This window comes from Triticum dicoccoides, chromosome 2B (genome assembly GCF_002162155.2).
Source record: "Triticum dicoccoides isolate Atlit2015 ecotype Zavitan chromosome 2B, WEW_v2.0, whole genome shotgun sequence".
In the NCBI taxonomy this organism is placed as follows: domain Eukaryota; kingdom Viridiplantae; phylum Streptophyta; class Magnoliopsida; order Poales; family Poaceae; genus Triticum; species Triticum dicoccoides.
In genome coordinates, this window is record NC_041383.1 from 321,722,219 (window position 1) to 321,728,729 (window position 6,511).

Genomic DNA, 6,511 nt, shown 5'->3' on the forward strand with positions numbered 1-6,511 from the left:
CTCTTCCAACATAGTGGATTCATCATTAAATAAAGTCATGACCTCTCCAAATCTCCTTTCATTAATATAGTCATCATAAATAGGAGGCATGCAATCATCATAGTAAATTTTCTCATCAAAACTGGGGGACTAAAATATCATCTTCATCAAACATAGCATCCCCAAGCTTATGACTTTGCATATCATTAGCATCATGGATATTCAAAGAGTTCATACCAACAACATTGCAATCATGCTCATCATTCAAAGGTGCTTGGTCAAACATTTTATAGAATTCTTCTTCTATCAATTGAGCACAATTTTCCTTTCCATCATTTTCATGAAAGACAATATAAAGATGAAAAATATGATGCAACCTCAAATCCATTTTTTTGTAGTTTTCTTTTATAAATCGAACTAGTGATAAAACAAGAAACTAAAAGATTCGATTGCAAGATATAAAGATATACCTTCAAGCACTCACCTCCCAGCAACAACGCCAGAAAAGAGCTTCATTGACGGGATGTGAGTGTCGCTTACCAAACCTCCCCGGCAACGGCGCCAGACAAGAGGATTATACAGTAGGATTACTAGAGGATGCATTACTACTACTTATTCGTTCGCCATTTATCTTGAGAATAAGGATGTACAAGTTAGGGATAAACATTATTACATCATCAAAATTACAGAAATTAAAAGATTATTTTCTAGATCGACCTCTATAATGATCGACCACTATCCAGCATGCATCTAGTGTATTAGGTTCATGGAGAAACAGAGTAATGCAATAAGAACGATGACATGATGTAGACAAGATCTATTCATGTAGGAATAGACCCTATCTTGTTATCCTTAATAGCAGCGATACATACATGTCATTTCCCCTTCTGTAACTGAGATTGAGCACTGTAAGGTCAAACCCATCACAAAGCACCTCTTCCCATGGCAAGAAAAATTGATCTAGTCAGTCTAACTAAACCAAAGTTTCAAAGAAGAATTATGAGGCTATAAGTAACCATGCATATAAGAGATTAAAAGACTCAAATAACTTTCATGGATTAAAACATAGATCTGATCGTAAACTCGAAGTTCATCAGATCCCAACAAACACACCGCAAAAAGAGTTAGATCAAAGAGATCTCCAAGGGACCATTGTATTGAGAATCAAAAAAGAGAGAGGAAGTCATCTAGCTACTAACTACAGACTCGTAGGTCTATAATGAACTACTCATGCATCATCGAAGAGGCACCAATGAGGATGATGAACCCTTCCGTTGTGGTGTCTAGATTGGATCTATGGTTTCTAGAACTTGCGGCCGCTGGAATTATTTTTCATCAACTCCCCTAGGGTTTCTGGAATATTGGGGTATTTATAGAGCAAAAAGGCGGTATGGCAGGCGCCCGAGGTGGGCACAACCCACCAGGGCGCGCATGGGCCCCCAGGCTCGGCTAGGTGGGTTGTGATCCCCTCGGAGCCCCCTCTAGTACTTCTTTGGCCCAACAGGTGTCTTCCGTTCCAGAAAAATCACCAAAAAGTTTTGCTGCGTTTAGACTCCGTTTGGTATTGATTTTCTGTGAAGTAAGAAGTAAGCAAATAACAACAACTAGCACTGGGCACTACGTACAAAGGTTAGTCCCAAAAAATGATATAAAGTTGCTATAAAATGATTGTAAAACATCCAAGAATGATAATATAACAGCATGGGACAATAAAAAATTATAGATACATTGGAGACATATCAGCATCCCCAAGCTTAATTCCTGCTCGTCCTCGAGTAGTTAAATGATAAAAACAAAATTTTTGATGTGGAATGCTGCATAACATGTTCATCACATATTCTTTCCTTTGTAGCATGGACATTTGGACTTTCATATGATTCAAAGCAATAGTCTAGTTTTGACATGAAGATTTCAATACTCAAGCATATCAACAAGCAACCATGTCTGCTCAAAATATCAATGCTAAAGCAAGTTATCCCTAGCCCATTATGCTCAATCATGGATCGATTCATGAAACACACTCGCATATTAGCTACACCCAATGCTCAAGTACGATCATATGGTGCCCCTTAGTTGGTGCTTTATAAGAGAAGATGGAGACTCAAAGAAAAATAAAATTGCATAAAGTAATTAGAAAGGCCCTTCGCAGAGCGTAGTAGGGATTTGTAGAGGTGCCAGAGATCCAAGAAAAAAAGATAGAGATAAAACATTTTGGGTGGCATGCCTTTCCTGTCAACAAAAACAATCAAGCAGTTCCGAATACTTTCCATGCTAGATATATCATAGGCGTTTCCCGAACAGAAAATAAAGTTTATCCTTTTTTAACCATACTTTCACATTCCACGGCTAACCGAATCCACGGGTGCCGCCCATACCAACACCTTCCAAGGAATTTATTATTTGACAACATAAAGTAAAACCATTTTTTCCTTTCGGGAATGGGCACCCCTAATAACTTTGCCATACTCTCGTGCAATGACAAGTGAATAAACACTCATCTTGAGAATAACACATCGAGCATGGAAAAATATCATCCACCCCCTACCGTTTCATGAGTGGTTGAGCACACAAAAAAGAAATTTATTTTGAAATTAGAGATGGCACATACAAATTTTCTTAAAACGACACTGAAATAACGCATATAGGTAGGTATAGTGGACTCATAAGGCAAAACTGGGTTTAAAGATTTTGGATGCACAAGTAGTATTCCGACTTAATACAAGTGAAGGCTAGCAAAAAGATTGAGAAGCATCCAACCAAGAAACAAAAAATCACATAAGCGAGCATTAAGCATAACTAATAATGAATAATGCACCACAAGTAGGATGTAATTTCATTGCATAACTATTGACTTTCTTGTTTGCATCGGGAATCACAAACCTTAACACCAATATTCTTACTAAAATGTAATTACTCATAACATAGCTCACAAATCAATATCAACATATCGCAAAACTATTACAAACAATCAAGTTTATTTTGTCCAATGATCTTCATGAAAGTTTTTATTATATCCACCTTGTATATCTATCACTTCGGGACTAATTTCAAATCTTGCTTTTGTTAGCTCAAACAAATCTATGTGAAGACCATGAGCATAAAAATTTCTTCTTTCAAATTCATTTAAGTGATGCATGAGAGAATTTCTCAACAAATTTACTAACTCTCAAATAAATCTAAGTGAAGCATGAGAGCATTTCTTCAAAAATAATAAAGCACACCGTGCTCAAAAAAGATATAAGTGAAGCACTAGAGCAATTCCATAGCCCAAAAAGATTTAAGTGAAGCATAGAGAGCATTCTAACAAGTCATAGCATAATTTTTGCTCTCTCTAATAGGTGTGTCCAGATGTTTAGATGGCACAAAATAAGACGCTCGAAGCAAAACTCATGATATGTGATGAATAAAAATATAGTTCCAAGTAAAATACCGATGGTTGTTAGAAGAAAGAGGTGATTTCACTTGGGCATCCCCAAGCTTAGTTGCTCGCTTCTCTTTTACTCCCTACGTTCGGAATTACTTGTCACAAAAATGGATGTATCTACAACTAAAATACATCTAGATACATTTATTTTTTGGATGAGTAATTCAAAATGGAGGGAGTCGATAATAGCTTGGGATGCCATGGGGCATCCCCAAGCTTAGGCTTTTCTTACTCCTTATTCCTTCATCCATCGTGATCTCACCCAAAACTTGAAAACTTCAATCACACAAAACTCAACAAAACCTTCATGAGATCCGTTAGTATAACAAAGCAAATCACTACTCTAAGTACTGTTGCAAACCCATTGATATTTTATTATTTCATTATATCTACTGTATCGCAACTTTACTATATCTTATACCCTCCAATACAAACCATAGATTCATCAAAATAAGCACACAACACAAAGAAAACAGAATCTGTCAAAAACAGAATAATCTGTAGTAATGAGGGAACTTTGTATACTTCTGTAAAACCAAAAATTCTGAAAAATTAGGACAACGTGGGAAATTTGTATATGAATCTTGTGTAAAATATTCAGATAAAAATCACGTTTCTATGATTTATGAAAATTATAGTACTGGGCGCAAAAGTTTGTGTTTTCCAAAAAGATCAAATCAACTATGACCCAACATGATCCTAAAGGCTTTGCTTGGCACAAACACTAATTAAAACATGAAAGCACAATCATAATAGAGGCATAATTGTTCAAACACTCAAGAATAGAAAGAAAAAGCCAAAAATAAATTTTATTCATTGGGTTGCCTCCCAACAAGTGCTATCGTTTTATGCCCCTAGCAAGGCATAATGCAAAGATCTAAGTGTTGTCATCTTGATTTCTAGATCGATAAGATGCCGTCATGATTGATTGATATGGTGTCTTAATTCTTGTTCTAGAGAAGTGTTCCATACCCTTCCTTAGTGGAAATTGAAATTTAATATTGCCTTCTTTCATATCAATCAAAACACCAATAGTACGTAAAAACGGTCTACCAAGTAAATTGGACAAGACGGATTGCAATCAATACCAAGAACAATAAAATCTATGGGCACATAAGTCCTATTTGCAAGAATAAGAACATCATTAATTCTTCCCATGGGCTTTTTAATAGTAGAATCCGCCAAGTGCAAATTAAGAGAACATTCTTCAATATCGGTAAGACCAAGCACATCACACAAAGATTTCGGAATTGTAGAAACACTAGCACCCAAGTCAGATAAAGCAAAACACTCATAATTTTTAATCTTGACTTTGATAGTAGGTTCCCATTCGTCATGTAATTTTCTAGGAATTGAGATCTCTAATTCCAAGTTTTCTTCCAAAGCTTTCATCATGCATCGACATATGTTTAGTAAAAGCTTTATTTTGTTCATAAGCATGAGGTGAATTAATCATGGATTGCAACAAGGAAACATAGTCAATCAAAGAGCAACTATCATAATTAAAGTCCTTGTAATCCAAGAGAGTGGGTACATCACTAGTTAAAGTTTTGACCTCTCCAAACCCACTTTTATCAGTTTTCTCAACAAGATTTTCACCATCCAATTTATCGGGACGCCTTCTAAATAAAGTTGAATCTTCTCCAGTCTCTTTATCATCAATTTTAATCTTACTAAAAAAGGAATCAATAGAGGAAACACCAATCGCTTTAAGATCTTCATCACTTTTATGAAAGCAGTCACTAGAAAATGCTTTTTCTAAGAATTCTCTTTTAGCTAAGCATGGAGGTTCTTTTCTTGCTTTCATCCATAGAAACATATAAAGATTTAATTGATTCCTCAATCTTAGGCACAAAAATTTTCATCTTGAGATTTTCTACATCTTGAGAAATTCTATCAATACTGCTAGACATATCATCAATCTTATTCACCTTTTCTTCTATCGTAGCATTGAAATCTTTTGAGTATTGATAAATTATTTAATATTATTCTCTAGATCAGATGTGTTGCTATTATTATTGTAAGAAGGATTGCCATAGGAATTACAATAATTGTTAGGATAAGGCCTAGGATTAAAATTACCTCTATAAACATTGTTATTGAAATTGTTTCGTGATATACAATTCACATCTACGACATCACTATTTTGCTCAATCAAAGTAGACAAAGGCACATCATTAAAATCAATAGGAGAACTTTTACTAGCAACCAATTTCATAAGAGCATCAATTTTTTCACTCAAAGAATTTATTTCTTCAATCGAATTAACTTTTTTACTAGTAGGAGCTCTTTCGGTATGCCATTGTGAATAATTTGCCATAATATTATCAAGAAATTTAGTAGCTTCACCCAAAGTAATTTCCATAATGGTATCACCCGCGGCGGAATCTAAAAGATTTATAGAAACAAAATTCAATCCTGCATAAATTTTTGTATGATCATCCAAAGATTTAAACCATCAGTAGGATAATTTCTTGGCATCAATTTCATTATTTCCCAAAATTGTGCAACATGTTCATGCTCAGGTTGCTTAAAAATCATGATTTGTGTACTAAGGGAAATAATTTTCATGGGTGGAAAATACATAGTAATAAAAGCATCCTCGCACTTATCCCAAGAATCTACACTATTGTGAGGCAAAGAAGAAAACCAAATTTATGCATGATCTCGCAAAGAAAACGGAAATAATTTCAACTTCACAATATCATTGTCCACATCTCTTTTCTTTTGCATATTGCATAATTTCACGACTGTGTTAACATGAGACGCGGCATCCTCAATAGGTGTACTGGAAAATTGATCTTTCATAACAAGGTTCAACAAAGCGACATTAATATCACAAGACTCCGCACTAGTGGCAGGAGGAGCAATCGGAGTGCTAATAAAATCATTGCTGTTGGTATTGGAGAAATCACACAACTTGGTGTTCTCTTGAGTCATCGTGACTATGCAACAAGATTGCACTCAAAACAGATTTGGCAAGAAAACGATGAACGAAAAATGGGAGAATAAAACGGCAATTTTTTGTGAAGTGGGGGAGATGAAAATGAGAGGCAACTGGTAAATAATGTAAATTGAAAGGAGATGAGTTTGTGATTAGGAACCTGG